Source organism: Hemicordylus capensis, chromosome 8, assembly GCF_027244095.1.
Source record: "Hemicordylus capensis ecotype Gifberg chromosome 8, rHemCap1.1.pri, whole genome shotgun sequence".
Taxonomy (NCBI): Eukaryota; Metazoa; Chordata; class Lepidosauria; order Squamata; family Cordylidae; genus Hemicordylus; species Hemicordylus capensis.
Genome location: NC_069664.1, coordinates 4,424,093 through 4,444,808, shown reverse-complemented (window position 1 = coordinate 4,444,808; position 20,716 = coordinate 4,424,093). Strand labels below are relative to the sequence as shown.

General features: G+C 45.8%; 1 protein-coding gene across 3 annotated transcripts in view; it reads right to left on the bottom strand.

Moving 5' to 3' along the window:
- EBF2 (EBF transcription factor 2) overlaps nt 1–20,716 on the bottom strand; it is a 320,570-nt gene that overhangs the window by 268,896 nt on the left and 30,958 nt on the right. The gene's annotated exons all lie outside the window — the stretch shown is intronic.

Sequence of the window (20,716 nt, the reverse complement as noted above, 5' to 3'; positions counted from 1 at the left end):
ACTAGAGCAAATACGTTCAGATGACACAAAGGAAAGAAACCGAACTACACATACCTTTCTCCCATAACCCAAGCACCAAATGTCATGGGTGGTACATTGCTGAAAGCTCTGTGCTGCCTCCTGTATGCTGTATTCATGTATTCAGCCATTAAAGAATCTCATTCATTCACTCCCCTACTCAAAAACCAACAGCAGAAGCCAGTGCAGCCAAGTTGGTAGGAAACTCCTCCAGCCTCCCAGGAGCCAGGACAATCTCTTTGCTTCCTTCCTGGCCAGGAACCAAGCTGGGTGAGATCATGTGTGCAGAGTCCTCTCCCCTGCAGATTTCAGCTGGCCTGGTCCCAGGTGCACAGGGAGGCTGGCAGCGGCCATGTTCAGCCACCACCATGGCCCCATGGCCCCACTCCCCGCATCTGATGTCAGACGCAGGGTCCAGCTAGCCACACCCCTACAATTGACATCAGAAGTGGGAAGTGGTCTCCATCCCAAACAGGGCTGTGCGGCCCCATTTGGGAGGGAGACCATGCCCCGCTTCTGATGTCAGATGGGGGGGGTGTCTCTGGGGCCACGCTCTCAGCCCCTGGGGGCAGTGGCCCAGGTTCTTTGAACCCATTCGCCCAATGGTGGCTCTGCCCCTGCCTGGTCCTGACCTCTCTCCCCACCTCAGTCTTTCCTGCCACAGATATAATTAATGTATGTGTATATGTTTATATTATATATAATATAAATTCATGGAGGATAGGTTTATCAGTGGCTCTAAATACCAGTTGCAGGGAGCAACAGCGAGAGAGAGAGGGCATGCCCTCACCTCTTGCCTGGGGACTCCTCAGAGGCATCTGGTGGGCCACTGTGTGAAACAGGATGCTCGGCTAGATGGGCCTTCTTGGGCCTGATCCTGCAGGGCTTTTCTTGTGTTCTTAAGTCTTTGATTGGGAAGAGAAAAGCAGCCTAGAAAACTGGATGGTTTGGCTGACACAAAAAACCCAGTATTTTTTAAAGAGGACGCTGTCCCATTTTTTGAATAAGTTTGAGAAGTCCATCAAGCTTCATTAATAAGGTAAACTAACAGCATTAATTACCTTATCACTGTAAGTATTTACAGTGGCATTGTTCACCATAATTAGGTTCACCTAGTTATGGTCTTTGCCTGCTTTGGAGGCCTACTTTGGTCTGCCAGTTGCTAGATAACTATAGTCTTTTAGGCTACAGAAAGCCTAAAAGCCTAACGCTGCCCCAAGGCAGGTCTAGTAGCCAACACACAACACACAACTTTGTGGGAGGCTAGCCTCCTGTCAACCATTCCCCCTTTGACCCTTGCTGTTCCCTTGGACCACTTATCCACATGTTCTGCAGGCCATAATATGAATATGGGTCATCTTTCACTCTTTCTGTTGCTGGAAAGAGTGCCTCTTCTCCCCCACCCATGTTCTCTCCCTCTGGGTTCTGTCTTGATCTCTCTGATGCTCTGTAGGAGAAGCTCATATGAGAAAGGAAAGAAATAATTGCTTTGCTCTTCTGGTGTTGTGCCAGAGATCAATGTTGCAACAGCACCACGGAACTCACTGTGTTTGGTTTCCAGCCTGGAAGGTTTGACCTAATCCAAAGATGCAAAATCTGGCCCATTTTCCAAATAAGTTTGAAAATGTCAGTCAGGTTTCATCAATAAAGTAAATACTAACATTTATTATCTAACTTCTGTTAGTATGTAATACATTGCAAATCCTCAGTCCTCTAATTTTCTTTGCCACCTCTTTTGCTCCCCCAGACTAGTTGTTCTAGAGCTGTGGTTCCCAACTTGGGGGCCTCTGGATGTTGCTGAACTACAACTCCCATCATCCCATCAGCCACCATACATTGTAGCTAAAGCTGATGGGAGTTGTAGTTCAGCAACATCTGGAGCCCTCCAGGTTCTAGAGTCACCCCTGTGAGTATCAGAAACAAGATGCATCCACCCATTCAAGTAGGAGAGATGCTGTGGAGGGGGGAAAAAGGGCGAAGCTTAAGTTTAGCTGCCCACCTGAACAAAATTGGAATAATGCATCTCTAAAAGGCAAACATAAGGACAAAACCGGGACAGGCACCAGAAAACAGGAACTGAACCTAGTAACAGCTGGAGCATATGCATTTACTGAGAAACTGAGTGGTGGAAACAGCAACAGCTCCCTTTATCGCTCCTTGCCTAATTGGTTCGCAGTCACGGAGACTCAAATAAGCCAAGTGTTTAAATAACAATTCCAAAGCCACAGTAAAGATAGAAAAATTATTGCTTCCTGTCATGGCCAAATATTAAACACAGCACACACCTAATGACTCTATTACTCTCCGGGGAAGGCGCTTTATGAACAATAAAGTCCCAGCAGACGTGCTCTGTTTGGACTCGGAAGCCTCATTATGAGCTCACTGATCCAACACAATTTACAAGCTCAATGGAGTCCACTTGAAATTTATTTTAAAAGGAGAGAAAAGAAGAACCACAACAACCCAGAGTTATAAATGGAATGCCTGCAGAGAAATTAGCATCATGCGCTTTATCTGGAAACAAAATAAACAGAGAGGAAAGGGGGAGAGAGGGAGAGAGGAAAGCAAGGACTGTGGAGAGGGTAGGAAGACAGACATTACGGGAAGCCATGTGTTCACAAGCTTTTGGATTCCATTCGGATGAGAAGAGACATAAGCAGAAAGGACATATCTAGATTCAGACTTAACAGTCATTCCCTCTTTCCAGAAACTACCCTGCTAATTTGGCAAAGAGGCACCCTTTAACATGGTGATTCTCTTTATTGAGCAGGGGGAGAGTAACTGGCCCTATCCACCCCCAGCACAGTATCTCCAGTGGCTGTTGCTGGTGTCTATCTGATGTTTCTTTTTAGATTGTGAGCCCTTTGGGGACCGGGATCCATCTTATTTATTTAGTATTTCTCTGTGTAAACCACCCTGAGCCATTTTTGGAAGGGCAGTATAAAAATCAAATCAATAATAATAAATTAATAATACATACATACATACATACATACATACATACATAAATAAATAAATATAAATAATAATAATAAAGATAAGAAAATAATGATAATGATAATAATAAAATAATAATAATAGAGGCCTGGTTGACACCTGTAGTAGAATGCGGGAGACAGACACAACAATCAAGATGTCACCAATGAAAATAGAGACTTTTAATTTAATTCTATTTATTTATTTAAGGCATTTATATCCCATTCCTGCAGTGCAATACTGCTCAGGGCAACTCATAGCAACAAAACAACTATTATTTATTCATTCATTCATTCATTCAAGTTTTTAGATCTCTTTAATGTGTAAAATAGAACAAAAACACCAGATCTCCCAAAATTGAGCGACCCCGTCCCCTAAGGGGAATCTCTCACAGTGTTCACATACAGAGCCCCTTCTCACGAGCAGTGAGAAAGGGCATGAGGGCTAGCAGGGAGGAAACTGTAAAAAGCTTACCTCCCCGTAGACGATCAGGTTCCTTAGGAACATAGGAAACTGCCATATACTGAGTCAGACCATCGGCCTATCTAGCTCAGTATTGTCTTCACAGACTGGCAGCGGCTTCTCCAAAGTTGTAGGCAGGAATCTCTCTCAACCCTATCTTGGAGATGCTGCCAGGGAGGGAACGTGGAACCTACATGCTCTTCCCAGAGCGGCTTCATCCCCTGAGGGGAATATCTTGCAGTGCTCACACATCAAGTCTCCCATTCATATGCAACCAGGACAGACCCTGCTTAGCTAAGGGGACAAGTCATGCTTGCTACCACCAGACCAGCTCTCCTCCCCTCGACCAGCTCTCCTCCTTCCTTCGCCTGCCCAGACGATCACCGGCTCTTGCCGGTAGCTCCAAGAGTCGTGGTGCCAGGAGCATCCTCCTCCCACCGAAGCTCCTATAATTCACCGCACGAGCGTGTGGTCCATTATGGGGATCCCTCCTCCCCTCTTCGAAGCTGCCCAGGATCTCCAAAGTCTGCCAGTCCCGGCTGGCAGATGATTGCAGAAAGGGGTTAGAATGTTCACTCTCCTAACCTCGTTTAGGAGGGTGGCTCTGTGGCCGGGTGTGCTGCCATGGCACCCAATCCCAGGACAATCCCAGGACTGGGCCTGATCCTGGAGGTACAGACGCGCATGCAAAACCAGGCTGGGCTTCCTTAGCCCGGTTTTGCATGAGCGTGTGAATAGCTTTGCAGTCTCCCATTCAAATGCAAACCAGGATGGACCCTGCTTAGCCAAATGGACAATTCATGCTTGCTACCACAAGACCAGCTCGCCTCCACATGATTTTATGAACCTCTATCCCTGGCTTAAGTTCACTCGGAGTTCCCTGCCTTAAGAAATGGGAGTTGCTCTACATCTTTAGGTATGTTGTGGTCCTTTGATCCTCCTATAACTGAGAGGTGATTTCAAACCTGGGAACACACATGCTCTGCTTCTCGTGACTATTTTTTAAACTTTGATTTCTTGTATTGCTATCAACTGAACCGCCTAGAGCCATCTGGGTAAAGCAGTATAAAAGCCTAATAAATAAATAAAATAAATCATGCCGCCCCGCTAGCCACTTTGATTCAAAATGTATAAACTCCGAATGTGTCGGCCTTTTCTCGTATGGAAAGTGCTCCATCCCCCTTATCATTTCGCTTGCCCTCTTCTGCACCTTTTTGAGCTCTAGGATATCCTTTTTGGGATGTGCCGCAAAAGATGCATGGAGAAAAATCACAATAAAATGGCCCGTACTAATAGAATCCATCCGTGGACTCGCAGTGCTCAAATAAACGTGGCTCTAATTTCCCTGGTGGCCAGAGTAATTTGAGCAGGGGCCCAATGGTACCCCGCAGGAGAACCTGCCTCAGATAGCAGGGCTCAGAACTGCAGAGAGCGGCCTCAACTCACATTATGCTGCAGCCGGAAGCATTAACAGCGCAACCTTAAAAAGATGCAATGCAAACATCAGTTTGGGGCAGTTTCTGCTCTGCATGCTGAGCCAGAGCAGAAGCTCCTTTTTTGGAGAAAAAGGGGGCACCTAGGTTTGCGGCAGTGGCATCATTAGGGGGGTGGCCTACGTGGCTCATGCCCCAGTGAATGGCTCAGAGCCCTGAATCTCATTAGCCACCTCCTTGATTTAGGTGGCACAGTGGCCTCTGCTGCTGAAACTGTTCCAGAGCAACAACTGCTTCTCAACTCTGTCTCCTCTCTAAAAAATGTGGGGACTAAACAGATGCTCCAGCCCCCCATACAGCACGGATCTCCTCCAGATTCCCTTTGGGAAGGAGTCCAACGCAATTATTCTTCTGGAGCATGATTGAGTTGATTTATCAAAAAGGGGAGCTGTGGGTCTGGCCCAGACACATAGGAAGCTGCTGGCAGTGTGGGGGCGGTGGTCCCTAAGTGCCCTAGCCATGCCCCCTGCGTCAGATGCAGAGGGTGTGGCCATATGCAGAAATGGGATTGCACAGCCCCATTCGCAAGGCACTTCAGCCAGCGCTGGGTTTCCAGCCTGGCTGGGAGTGCCTTTCCCTGCCTCAAACTGTAGAGAGACGTATTCCCAGCCAGGTGGGGAACCCAGTGCGGCCACACCTGGAGTACTGCGTACAATTCTGGTCACTACATCTAAAAAAGGACATTGTAGAACTGGAAAGGGTGCAGATTGCAGAAGAGGGCAACCAAGGTGATCAGGGGCCTAGAGCACCTTCCTTATGAGCAAGGCTACAACACCTGGGGCTATTTAGTTTAGAAAAAAGACAACTGCGGGGAGACATGATAGAGGTCTATAAAATTATGCATGGTGTGGAGAAAGCAGATAGAGAGAACTTCTCCCTCTCACATAACACAAGAACCAGGGGTCATCCCATGAAATTGATTGCCAGGAAATCTAGGACCAACAAATGGAAGTGCTTTTTCACACAACACATAATCAACTTGTGGAATTCTCTGCCACAAGATGTGGTGACAGCCAACAACCTGGGTGGCTTTAAGAGGGGTTTGGATGACTTCATGGAAGAGAGGTCTATCAACGGCTACTAGTTGGAGGGCTATAGGTCACCTCCAGCCTCAAAGCCTCTGAGTACAAGTTGCAGGGGAGTGACAGTAGGAGAGAGGGCATGCCCTCAACTCCTGCCTATAGGCTTCCAGTGGCATCTGGTGGGCCACTGGGTGAAACAGGATGCTGGGCTAGATGGGCTTCCTTGGGCCTGGTCCAGGGCTGTTCTTATGTTCTTTTCATCTTTTTTGTCAGTTATTTAATGTGTTGTGTATTTTTATTGAATGCCTTAATCCTCTTTTGTGGGCCACCCGGAGAACAATGTGTTATAGAGCAGCTAATATATAAAGTGTATTGTTGTTGTTGTTGTTGTTGTTGTTGTTGTTACTACTACTACTACTTCATTGGTGTTCTTGTTTGTTGGATCCAGTTCTTGTTTTTTACTCTTCTTATTGTAAGAGATTGCTTTTCAGTGGTTATCATCTGCCTGGGAGACCTAGGTTTGTTACATATACCAAGTCAGACCACTGGTCTATCTAGCCAAAAGGTGGAAAATCCAAAGATTTGATTAAAACCTAGCAGATCTAGCCTAACCCTGGAAGAAAAAGCAGGCAGCGTGGGAAATCACAGACCAGGGGGAAAAACTGAGAGGGGAACAGAAGGAACAATATGCATTAATGGGTGGGCGAGCTGTGTCCCACATGTTAGATTTCTAGAACAGAAATGGGGGCAGGTGGGGGCAACCTCCTTGCTGTAGGACACCCACCCACCCACCCACCCACACACACACACCCTGCTTGCAATGGTGTTTGGGATGGAGATAGGAGATACAACTCAAGGATTAGAAGTACCAGAAACAACCTAGCATGGGTGAGAGGAAGCTAACAGGGAGAACTGCCAAGGTGTAAAGAAATGGCGAGAGGGAAGCTGATGGGCAAAGCGATGTCGGGCGGGGGGGGGGGGGAGAGGTGGCAAATCCATAAAAGGAGGTCTAGACAGAGAGAGAGGTGTGATGCCTCGAAGGGGACACTCACAAGAGCTCTTAAGGAACATGGTGCATGGTGTAGTTGTAGTACTGCACAGAGAGCAGTCACTCAGAACCTTTGTTCCACTTCTAGTGCTATATTTAGAACTGGACAAGGCTCAGTGGTGTGTCTGCTTCTAAACAAGAGCTGAAACTATTTGCGAGGAGGAGGAACTTATAAAGCTTTTTTTTAAAAAAAATCATCAAAAAAATCAACATAGAATTATATTATTCCAATTGACTTTGGGTTTGTTTGGGTTTTTTAGTATTCCCAAGTATTTAGTATTCCATTAGATTTGGTGATTTGCAAGGGGAAAGTGTCAGTTCTATCTATGCACTCAATTCTGCAAGTTGTTGAAATGAATCAAAGTAGATTTCATTTTAAAGATAGCCTTCAAATTTAAATGGTCTCAGGGCACTTCACACATCATGGTGTGTATGCATACAAGTGTATACACACACACACACACACACACACACACACACACTTTGTGTGGGAATTATTGTACATGTGCACCATTTTGAAAATAATCCTGCATAATTTTTAAAAAATAATTTTAAATTTAAAAATAATAATCCTTACCCATAAAAGCCTTGGGCGTGCGTCCGTGCCGCCCGTGTCTTTTTCGCCCGTTCTGGGCATGTGCGGAGATGGGCGGCCATGTTGGACCCGGCCGCCGGTGGGCGACTGGCCCCGATGGCGGCGGCCGCCGCCACGGGAGACCAGAAGGAGCAGAAGCGGCGGGCGGAGGGTGCGGCCGAGGTGGCGGCGGAGCCGCGGCCTCGGCCAAAGGAGTGCGGGCCAAGGAGGCGGTGGCCGTGGCGGGGCGACTGGCTCTGATGGCGGCGGCCGCCGCCACAAGAAACGGCGGGCGGAGAGAGCGCCCGAGGCGGCGGCGGAGGTGTCGGCCCAAGGAGTGCGCCCGAGGCGGGTGAGGCGGCAGCGGGAACCGCCCCCCCACTAGAGCCCGTTATTACAACGGGCTTACACATACTAGTAATAATCATCATCATCATCATCATCTTCTATATATATAATTCTCTAAGGCAAACTCATGGCTAATCCCATACGTGGCAGCTCTTGTGAGAGTTTGTGAGCAGAAACACCTGATTGAGCAGTGGGGATTCCATATGCAGATAGGGAGGAGGAGCCTGTGGCACTGTGGTGACTGGGCAGTGGGGATTCCATATGCAGATGGGGAAAAGAAGCCTGGGATGGTTAAGGTCAGTTGGAATGCAACTGTTACTGGTCGTAAGACATTCTTGTTGAGGAAAGAAATCTATATGTATATAAAAGGATAATGGGCAGGGGTCTGTGAAGAGAGGGGTCATGAGGGAAGAAAGAGCACATGGCACTATCCATAATTGGAGTGTGCAGGTGCACAGGCCTGAGAGAAGCCGCCAGCCAGCCAGGAAAGCGGAGAAACTACCTGCGCCATGAGGGTGGCCTGTTTCCCCAGCAGTGAAGATGATGGGCAGTATGAGCGGTGGCGTTGCAGTGGAACAGCGGTGGGCATGGATTGCAGTGGTGGCAATGATGTAGCAGCAGCCCTTGTAGGCCCCCGGACAAGTCAAGGCCCAGGGACATTTGCACCCCCTTGTCCAATGGACACCCCTGCTCCCCATGTTCCTTAAATTAGGACAATGACAACAAATATTTATATACCACTTTTCAACAAAAGTTCCCATAGTGGCTTACACAGAAACACAATCAAAAATTTCTAATACATAAAGAGCTGCTGTTAGAGCAATCATGCATGATTTTGTCTTCGCCTCTTTTTAAATCTATCCACAGAAATGCTTCGCTTCAATTTCTGTCTCTGCCTCAGATGCCCTAGATGACCTCAAACAAGTCCCTTGACACTCACTTGATATTTCAAGCTCACACCTGTTTACATGGATATAATCCGGCCAATTTAAATTAAAGTTACTTTTATGAATCATCAGCCTTGAAATGGATTCCGACAACTTGTTTTCTCCACAGGCAGATACAAAGGAGGATTAATTTTTCAATGTAGAGGTTGAACCTGGCCTTGCAAACGGTTCTGCACATCTCCAGACTGTGACTCAGATATGTCTCTGCTCCATCCCTCATCACTAATTATTTGTGAAGCTTAATTCTGACAATATTTTATTTATTTATTTGATTGATTGATTGATTGATTGATTGATTGATATACCGCCCTTCCGAAATATACTAAATAGGATAACAAACAAACTTTGTCTTAATTCCATTCCATAGGAGTCTGCCCTTCTCCGCCTGCTTTCATCTTTAAATGGCAGGAAGGTAATCAGAAAGTGTGACTTAAACAAATCCACAAACTCACTCTTCAAAATATAAGATATATAACAATTTGTATGTATGAATTTTTTTCATTAAGCGTATGCAAAAAGGAAGTAAAAATAGTTTGAAATCTGTAGGATATCAACTTCAAACACTATTCATTTTATTGAATAATGACCATATATGGTAGTTTGAATCATAGTAAGTTTGAATCTGAGAAGGATCTTCAGCTTCTCTTGGGCATTGTGTCATTTTTGAACTACTGATCTGATTGAGTATTAAAAATCTGTTCAGAATGATAACAGTTAAAATCTTATGATTATATTCAGAATTTCTTCTAAAAACTGCCAAAATAATTTGTAAACCTTTTCCCCAGCATATTCTGGTGTAAAAAGAAGTCGCAGGATTATATATGCCAAGTTTCGTACTTGTAGGTAATTGAGAAGTATCTATCTATCTATATATTTATTTCTCTAAGACCTACCTGTGGCAAATCCCATGTGTGGCAGCTCTCGCGAGAGTTCACAAGCAGCTGCCAAATAGCCATGAGTACAGGGGGAGAAAATGGTGGCTGCCACCGGGTTGGCCGGCAGGAAGCAAGAGCACCCGCCCCCACCAGCCGGTGGGGAAAAGCAATAGGAAGAACAAGAGGTGCAGATGCTCTGCACCAGGTCAACTAGTTACTTTCTACTGCACAAACACACCCACAAACTCTTCAAAATATATAATAGTGTCTGAAACATGCAAAATATGTTGGTAACTGAATCAGAATTTTTGGACATAATTTCTTATTCCATTACTGAAGTATTTTGCAAGTTTCACACCATCTATAATATTTAAGGGTTTTGTAAAAATAGGAGATATTATCTTGCTCAGTAAGTATGTGTGTGTGTGTGTGTGTGTGTGTGTGTGTGTGTATATATATATATATATATATATATATATATATATATATATATATATAATATCTATTTGAAAATTTGCTTATGGCTGCTATCATTGAAAAAGTTGTAATTCGCCCAATTCCATTACCTTTGGATTTGCCCTAACTTATTTACAATAACCTGGAGCCTGACTGGAGGCGAAGCTAACAACTTTTCATGAGCTTCACGGCAGAGCAGAAGTTTGAACCTGGTTTTCCTAGGGTCCTTCCAGATGGCAATAAATTGTGGACTTGCCTGCATGTTGCAAGTGCAAGTTTACTCACCCTGCACACATACACAAACACACCCCGAAAAGGTTTCCATCTTCCTTCCCAGCATGAACTCACACTCTGTTTAGACACAGAGCAGGATCCTCATACAATTTATTCAGTGCTATCTGCTGGCCAGCTCTTGCTTTCTGAGAAGAATCTGCCCTTTTCCCCATTCACCAGAAAAGTAAGCAATTAGTTTTTCTTGGAAAGCAAAAGCTGGTCATAAGAACATAGGGAACTGCCATATACCAAGTCAGACCATTGATCCATCTAGCTCAGGATTGTCTACACAGACTGGCAGCGGCTTCTCCAAGGTTGCAGGCAGAAGTCTCTCTTAGCCCTCTCTTGGAGAAACCAGGGAGGAAACTTGAGACCTTCTGTATGCAGCCAGGGAGGTGCTCTTCCCAGAGCAGCACCATCCCCTAAGGGGAATAGGAATATAGGAAGCTGCCATATACCAAATCAGACCATTGGTCTATCTAGCTCAGTATTGTCTTCACAGACTGGCAGCAGCTTCTCCAAGATTGTGGGCAGGAGTCTCTCTCAGCCCTATCTTGGAGATGCTGCCAAGGAGGGAACTTGGAATGTTCTTCTCTTCCCAGAGTGGCTCCATCCCTTAAGGGGAATATCTTACAGTGCTCACACATCAAGTCTCCCATTCAAATGCAAACCAGGGCAGACACTGCTTAGCAAAGAGGACAAGTCATGCTTGCTACCACAAGGCCAGCTCTCCCTCCACAGACCAGTTCTCGCCCCCACCGCCGGTGCTGCTGCAAAAATCATACAAGGACTTTGCTCTGCATCTGAACAGAGGGCAATTTTGCACTAGCAAGGAAAACTGAAACCTGCAGGAGTGTGTGGGAGGCAAAAAACTTGCACTTGCAGCTTGTGGGCAAGAACTCAGCTCACTGCCATCTGGAAGGAACCCACATCCAATGCTCTAACCACTACACCAGCTTATCTAAGAGAGGGTGGGCTTAACAAGACTTCTCCTGGCTATGATGGGGTGAGCACAAACCACGGTTCAAGCACCGGTTCGGTGCTGTGGGGAAAGAGGAGAGTTCCCTTACACGGTGTCAGGATGCACATGGCATCCGTACATCCACAATCACCATTTGTGTGGTCAGTATGGTGTTACTGACCACACAAACACCAGCATGGTGTTCTTGATGGGGTGGACACCATGTGCATGCTGGTGCCAAATGGGGGTATTTGGGCTAAGCGCCACCCCAGCAGGAATGAAGCTGCATGGGGCGGTAGAAAGCAGGTAAGGACCTGCTCTCCTCTTTCTTAAAGCTCCCACACCCCACGGCACTGAACTGGTTCAAACCATGTGCAAACCAGTTCAGTGCCAAACCGGTGCTTGAACTGTGGTTCATGTACACCCCATACTATCAGAAAGGCCTTCTCTTCAACACATGGTTGCCTTCATTTTTAAAAAATAATAAGAACCCTCCCCACCATCTGAGTCATCAGCTCCCCAGAAAATCTGACCATGTAGTCAAGCTGGTCTTGTGGCTGTGAGCATGAATTGTCCCCTTTGCTAAGCTGGGTCCACCTTGGCTTGCATTTGAATGGGAGACCACATGGGAGCACCAAGAGCTGTGGTCTAACAATATCTGGGGACCCACGTTTGAGAATACTTGCCTTGTGGGGAATATCTTACAGCAGACAATGCTCACATGTAGTCCCCCACCCAAATGCAAACCACATTGGTTTGCAATGTGGACAAAGGCCATTGTGGCAGGGGCTGATGGGATCTGTAGTCCAGCAACATCTGGGGACCCACGCTTGAGAAGCCCTGCCAGCTCAGTGGAAGAGCATCTGCATGTTTGCAGGCAGAAGGTCCCAGGTTCACTCCCTGGAAGCGTCTCCAGGTAGGGCTCCCAGAGACGTATCTAGGGACAATAGCACCTAGGGCAAACACTGAAATTGCACCCCCTGTCCAAGCATCTGACACCCATCTTTCAGATAACTCTACTATAATATCAGCTCAAAAATACAAGTCAGGCTCGTTAATCTTTTAATATTTCAAAAACTATTTTAGCAGTGGACTTAGCCAGACCAAAAAATGCTGGAAAACTACAAATTTCAGTATGTGGGGGCTCATGAAATACCCAAATGCTATGTGGAAGTGTACTTGGAAAACTAAACAGAAGTGACTGTCTAATTCTCTACTATGCATTGTAGCATCACCACTACATAAGTTTTAAAAATAAATGGAGAATTTGACTTTTCCCAGATACTCTGGAAATAATTAAAGGATATGCAGAGTAAACTGTGTCACTGCTTGGAATATATTCTAGTCTTTCAGAAAGACAGTTAAAATGAGAGAAAGAGAGCAAGAAACTCCCAGTGGGCCTTAATACTAAGGATTTCACACTGATTCAAAGACAAACTCACCATTAATAGCCATATTATTAAGACATCACATTTAACTCACTTATCACAAGAAGCAAAGTAAGAGCAAATGAATACAATCCTAGCTCATAAGCTTCAACTCAGTATTCACAAGCCCTGATTCTCTGTACATAGTGCCAATCTGAATATGTGTACAGTGTCTTATATTACATTTAGTTTTTTGTTTTGTTTTTAACCTGTAGCCCCTTCGGGGGGCTTCCTAAAGGCTGTGGGAGGGCCTCGCAGGGACCATTTGAGCATGTGTGGTGGCCATTTTTAAAAATAATCTTTTTTTTAAAAAAAAAAAATGTCCACTGAAAACAAAATGGCCACTGTGCATGCTCAAATGGCCTCTGCAAGGCCTGGCATGACCTGGGGCCTCACAGAGGCCATTTGAGCATGCACAGTGGCCATTTTGTTTTCAGCAGCCTTTAAAAAAAATTAATTTTACAAAATGGCGCCCCCTTCAAGTGGTGCCCGGGGCATGTGCCCTGCCTGCCCCACCCTAGATATGCCCCTGAGGGCTCCTGCATGAAACCTTGGCAAAGCCACTGCCAGTCAGTGTAAACCAGGGATTCTCAACATTGGGTCCCCAGATTATTGGACTTCAACTCCCATAATCCCCAGCCGCAGTGGCCTTTGGTTGGGGATTATGGGAGCTGATGTCCAATAACATCTGGAGACCCAACGCTGAGAATCCCTGGTGTAGACAATCCTGAGCTAGATGGACCAAGGGCCTGACTTGGTATAAGGCAGCATCCTATGTTCCTATGAGCCACTTACTGAACTCCTTCTTGTTTTTCACTTTCAAGGTTATCATTTTGGAACTCCGAGCGCTTGAGTTTAAGGGCGGGGGGGAGGGGGGAGGGAATTCAGTGTTCTCTAAAAGGGCCTGAAAAAAATCACTTGTCAAATGACAGGGCAAAGCACACCAAGTTACTGATTCCGCCCGAACATCCCGGCTACTAAAATATTAATCAGCACCAGATGGCACAACAGCAGCTCCTTGCTGGAGAGCCAGCTTGAGCTGCAAACAAAAGCCTTTGACTCTGCAGGACAAGCGGGGAGATCATGGCAGAGGGTGTCCTGTCAGGCTCCTAGAGGGAGCAGCGGGGAGAGAGGAGCCTCTTCCACTCTCCGGCACGGCAGTAGGTACAAGACGCTTCGCCTTGACCGCCTCGTCATCATCAGGAAGGAAGGAGAGGGTGAAATGGTGACAGGGTGTCGTGGGGACAATCGCTGAATGCCACCATTGTGTCAACTGCCTTGATTTCCATGGATACATGCGCCGCTCCCCACACACTCCTGTTCATTTATTTAGCACTCCCGCAGTCAAACACTTTACCTCCAGGGAACACTTTCCTCATTGGCTCATCTGTCGCAGTTCTCTTGTCCCAATGGATTCTGGGGCATATTCTGGGACACACACTTTCAAATAAGGTTCTAGCCTGGCCCGACTTCTTGGCTTCCACCGTATGCTCAAACAAATCGTTAGGAATACAGGGAGCGGCCTTATACAGAATCAGGCCACTGGGCCATCTAGCTCAGTACTGTCTACACGGACTGCCAGAGGCACTCTTACCCTGGACTTCCGGGCAGACGCCCAGAGCCGCCACACCCCCTGGGGGCCCCAAATTCTCTTTAGTCTGTCCTAGGGGGTGTGTGGTCACCATGCCACGAGCTCACAATGCACCAGGGGGCCATGTGTGATGGTGACCTGGGCCAGGCGTGAGTGACCTCTGCTTTAGAGACAGAGGTGGGGTGGAGGAAGAAGGAAGTGGGAGGGAACAGCAGTGTAGGGAGGCTGGCAGTGAAACGTGTGCGGCTGCTGTGGCCCCCTGGCCCCACCTCCACATCTGACGTCAGATGCAGGGGCCCAGCTAGCCACGCCCCAGCATCTGATGTCAGATGTGGGGGACGTGTCTCCCTCCCAAATGGGAATGTACGGCCCCGTTTGGAAGGGAGATCGGCCCTCACTGTGTTGGGCAGCACGGGGAAGGGAGAGCCGTTCTGGCCGCGCTGCGAATGCAGCACAGACCAATCTCTCTCTCAAACAGGGCCCCGTTGCCCCATTTGGGAGAGAGATTGATCAGCCCCACTGCACTGGCAGCGAGACCAGGAGCAGCTCTCCCTGCCTTTAAGGCAAGGGGAGTTGCTCCTGCTGCACTGCCAATGCCGCACGGGCCAATTTCCGCTCCAAAGAAGGGCCGCACGGCCCCATTTGGGACTGAAATAATGCCCCTCACGTCTGATGTGGGGGGCCTGTTCCACTGAGCTATGACCCCATCCCCTAAGGGGAACATTTTACAGTGTTCACACAGAGGTGCACCTATGTAATTTTGGAGCCTGGACCTAAAGGTCTTTGGAGCCCTCCCCTCTCCACCCCCCACTGCTGCATGAAGGTAAGCATCATTTTTTAAAAAAACACGTAGGTTCTTGAGGGCACAAACCACACCACCCAGGACAGACAAAAGAGGATTGGGGGTGGGGGCGGCAGTGGGTGTGGAGGTCTTGGACTTCGGCCTCGAAAGCGGTTCTGTGTTCACATCCAAATGCAAACCAAGATTAACCCTGCTTAGCAAAGAGGAACAGTCATGCTCATTAGCAGAAGACCAGCTCTTCTCCCCAAACAGGAAGCTGCCTTCTACCAAGTCAGAACCTTGGTCCATCCCACTCAATATTGTCTACAGTGGCTGGCAGTGACTCTCCAAGGTTTCAGGCTGGAGTCCCTCCCAACCCTTCCAAGAGATGCCACCAGGGAATCAACCTGGAACCTTCTGCATACAAAGCAGACACTCTACCAAACTTAGACCATGGCCCCATCCCAAACTTAGTGTCTGAGTTTGTGGCCTTCAGGACAGAGGATCTCAGCCTTGAGGCACCAGATGGTGCCGGACTACAATTCCCATCATGCCCAGCATCATCTAGGGACCCAAGGTTAGAAACTCCTGCCCAAGGAACATACAATGCTCCTTTTTGACTGTGCATTGCAGAAGACGTTTTGGTCCATCAGGGAACTTTGGCCATTGTGGCTGGGAATGATGGGAGTTGTAGTCCACCAACATCTGAAGTTTGAGAACCTCTGCCATAATGCATACTGGATTTATATTTGGGATAGCCTTGGCTTCAACCATAAATTTGTCCCGATGAAGAGTGAGAGGGGGAAATAAATTAAGAAGGATATTGGCATCTGCAGAATGAAGGCTGGAGCCAAAACACTGTGTGCTGCAGAGGAATGTTTGGGTCTTGTTCAAGGGGAAAATGTTAACAAGAGGAGCCTGCCAGAGATTCCCAGCACCCTTCTTTAGAAATCATGAACAAAAAAACCAGGAAAACCCTGTCCTTCTGAAGAGTGCGCAGTGAACACTTTCGTCGTTCTAGAGAACTAGATGGCTCCCCATAGGTCTGACTTAACAGAGGTCACAGGGCAGGAGTTCTCAAGCTGTAGGCAGGGATGATGGGATCTGTAGTCCAACAACATCCAAGGACCCAAAGTTTGAGAACCCCTGCCCTAGGATGATGGAGGATATCTGGTAAACATAGATGTGAATTCAGCAAATGTGTATCATGCAGGTACAGTTGTCAGAGATGCATGCCTTTTCCTGCTGAGTGTGGCAAACTGGTTTGCTTTTAGGAAATTTGTGCAACAGTCCAAAAGGGAGCCCAGGTCAACTAAACTGCATTGAGTAATTTGCTGGCATAGTCTAACACAAGAGTATATTTCGTCATGCCTTAAAATATTTGTGTATAGCATGGTATCTTCAGTGAGACCATGTGAGATAGTGGTTAGATGTAGACTGTGGTGAGGCAGGTTCTAAATCCCTGTTCCCATTAAGCTTACTGAGCTAACTTACATAAGAACATAAGAACAGCCCTGCTGGATCAGGCCCAAGGAGGCCCATCTAGTCCAGCATCCCATTTCACACAGTGGCCCATCAGTTGCCGCTGGAAGCCACAGACAGGGGTTGAGGGCATGCCCTCTCTCCTGCTGTTACTCCCCCGCAACTGGTACTTGGGTCAGTTACTCTCTCTTAGCCTAACCCACCTCACAGGATTGTTGTAAGGATAAAGGGGGAACCATATATTATATTATATTATTATTATTTATATTATTATTATTATTATTATTATTATTATTATCATCATCTTGTTTACACAGTCAGACAGGTGTTATTGACTGGTTTGTTTTATCCAGACATCGAGTCCTTCCCAAGGACCTGGGATGCCAGAATTTTATTGTCAATGGTTATATCGTCACAGAATATAGGCTGTTCCCAGTAAAGCTGATTTTTGTAATTGCCTGATGGAGATTTCTGTGGCCCCTATGGTGTTGAGGTGCTCTTCAAGGTCTTTTGGAACTGCACCCAGGGCGCCAATTACCACTGGGATTATTTTGGTCTTTTTCTGCCACAGCCTTTCAATTTCAATTTGTAGATCTTTGTATTTGGTGATTTTTTCTATTTTTTTTTCTTCTATTCTGCTATCCCCTGGTATTGCTATGTCGATTATTTTGACTTGTTTTTCTTTCTTCTCAGCTACAGTTGTTGTTGTTGTTAATAATAATAATAATAATAATAATAATAATAATAATAATAATAATAATAATTCAATTTCTATACTGGCCTTCCAAAAATGGCTCAGGGCGGTTTACACAAAGAAACAACAAATAAATAAGATGGATCCCTGTCCCCAGAGGGCTCACAATCTAACAAAGAGACAGAGGATAGACATCAGCAACAGTCACTGGAGGGATGCTGTGCTGGGGGTGGAGAGGGCCAGTTACTCTCCCCCTGCTCAATAAAGGAAATCACCACGTTAAAAGGTGCCTCTTTGCCAAGATGGCGGGGGCACAGATATATATGCCATCCGAAACACTGTGGAAGGAAAGGGGGGATCCGAGAGACATGCACCATAATCCTATACATGTCTCCTCAGATTCCAGTTCCACTGAGCTCAAAGAGTCTTAATCCCAGGAAAACATGCATAGCGTTATTTGCACATTTGAAGCTTTAAACGCTTATTTACAATTCACCATTTTGATACTCTTTTCATTCTCACAGTTTGCTTCCCGTCTAATACTTAATGCACAAAAATGGACCAAAAATAGACACAAAGTGCAGCATAAACACACATACATTAAGAATAGAGGAAAAGGATGTAAGGTTTCTTATGAAAAACTTCCATTGCTTTGTAACAAATAAATTCTTACAATTGTAATACTCATCCCTTCTCATCTCATTCTAGTCCAATTGGAAAATTGGCAATCATTTGTAGTCTATCTAAGTTGTTCTTGTTTTGTCCTACCCAGAACTCTTATTTTAAAAACTGTTATATTCCACACTTAATTCGATATGCCAGAAATTTCTACACCATCCTTGCACAGATGAATTTTTGTTATTTTTCCAAATTTTTTTACAATAATCATTCCAACTGCTATCAACAAATTCTCTCTCACGTTCTCCATGTTCATTTCCAACACTCCTTTTCATATCAGTAAATGATCTGAATGATAAAATGATTTGTGCACCGAGTAGAACTTTCCCCTTTAATATTGCTTTGCTTTTGCAACTTACATCCAATCTCCTTTTATAATTTTTAGGATGTAAAACTTAATCAGCAAATCGGTCAGAACAAAACCAACACAAAACCGATTCAACAAAATCAACACAAAAACTATTTTGGTCAACTGAAATGGTACAACCAATCAGGAAGCACATGATTACATTGAATACAAGTACTTAGAAAAACTACAGGAAGAAACAGAAAGAAGAAATGCTTCTTCTGATATGGTGCCCACAGCATTAGATTAACACCTAATCTAAAATTACTTTTTTCTTTAGAACTATGGTTTAGAACACAGTTGTTCAGATGCACATGTATGCAGATGTGCAGCCCAATCCTATCCATATTTAACAAAATATGTTAAATAAATATCCACACAAAAGCTCCACTGCATTCAATGGGGCTTACTCCAAGTTATCATGCATAGGATTGAAGCTTCAAACTTAATACATACATCAATTAAAACTCATAACACAATCTTATCCATGTTTACTCAGAAGTAAGTCCCACTTTATTCAATAAGATTTATTCCCGGGGTGGGGGGGGGCTAGTCTTGTGGTTAAAAAAAAAATGTTGGGCCCTCGAGTCGGTGTTGACTCCTGGTGACCACAGAACCATATGGTTGTCTTTGGTAGAATACAGGAGGGGTTTCCCATTGACTCCTCCTGCACAGTATGAAATAATGATGCCTTTCAGCACCTTCCTATATGGCGGCTGCCCCCGATACAGGTGTTTCCCATAGTCTGGGAAACCTGCCAGTGGGGATTCGAACCAGCAACCTCTTGCTCCCTAGGCAAGTTACTTCTCCCCTGTGCCATTAGGTGGCTGGTCTTATGGTATCAGGCATGAATTATCTCCTATGCTAAGCAGGGTCTGCTCTGGTTTGCATTTTAATGGGAAACTACATGTGTGAGCACTAAGATATTCCCCTGAGGGAATGGGGCCACTCTGGGAAGAGCATCTGCATGCTGGCATGCAGAAGGTTCCCAGTTCCCTCCCTGTGAGCCTTCCCCCTCTGGTGTGGTGGCCATTTTGTAGGCCACTGCACCTGTACAATTGGCCTCTGCATGGCCTGGGTCACGCAGAGCAAAATAGCAGGCGTGACAGCCTCCATAATGGCCGCCGGGCCAGAGGGGAAGGATGAGGCCAGTGAGGGGAGGGGGAAGCTCCGTGGACACCTCCCACGCTGCTGCCTCCAACAACTCCCCCGAAGGGGGTAAGTTAAAAAATTTTTTTTAAAAAATGTTCACAAACCCCCCAGACTGAACCAAACCAGGGGCAGGTGAGGGGGTGCCAGACTGAACTGGCTCGGTCCAGTTCGAATCTGGTCCGGACTCGAACCAATCCGGGTCAGTCGGTTTCGGGCACACCCCTACTGCATGCCTCAACTCTTTCCTCTGGGTTCTACAGGAACCTACATCAAGACATTTTTCTGGAATCACTCCCTCCCCAAGTTTTAATGTGCACCCTGTGTGAACAGACCCCAGTGAAAAACTATTTATCTGATGGCTTTCTTCTTGCCATCAGTTTGCTTTTTCATTGTCCAGTTGCCCCCCAAATTGCCTACCGTGTGTGCTGAAAAGGAAATGCAAAAGAACCTTTAAAAAAAAAAAGGACAGTAATTTAGAGTTAATTTTCTTGTTGTGTTTATACAGCTTGAGGGTTGGCAGGGAGAGAGAAATTGAGTCAATTTTATCCATTTGCAAGACAAAAAGAAGGGCTCTCTATAACACATACTATCACAAGATATAGCATCAATATACTGAGGCCAGGTTTGAATACTTTGAGATCAATTCACACAGTCAAAAACTGTGTTCTACCTGGGTTTGCGAGCTGTTTGTGCTCTCAGTTTTTGGTGGTGTGGAATCAAAGTAGGAGAAAAATCTGGGTAGAAGTGATTGTGCAGAAGCGAAAGAGGAGGAAAGACAGGCGGAAAACCTGGGTATCTTGCTTCCACACAACCGCACACATAGCTCCCAAACCCAGGTAGAACACAGTTTTTGATTGTGTGAATGACCTCAGTGTATTATTGACTGGATGTAAGTTTCACAGGCTGTGCAGTGAGTGTGGAAGAGAGATATTATTTACTTGTTTATTTAAAAATGTTATATGTTGTCATTCTAAATAAATGAATTCACTCACAACCAGATCTATTTTTTAAAAAACCAGTAAAACACAACCTCTAAAATCATAGAAATGCAGGATACAGCAATCATTAAAAGAGGGCAATCACAGAGAAGTGTACAGAGTTAGAGGAAAGCT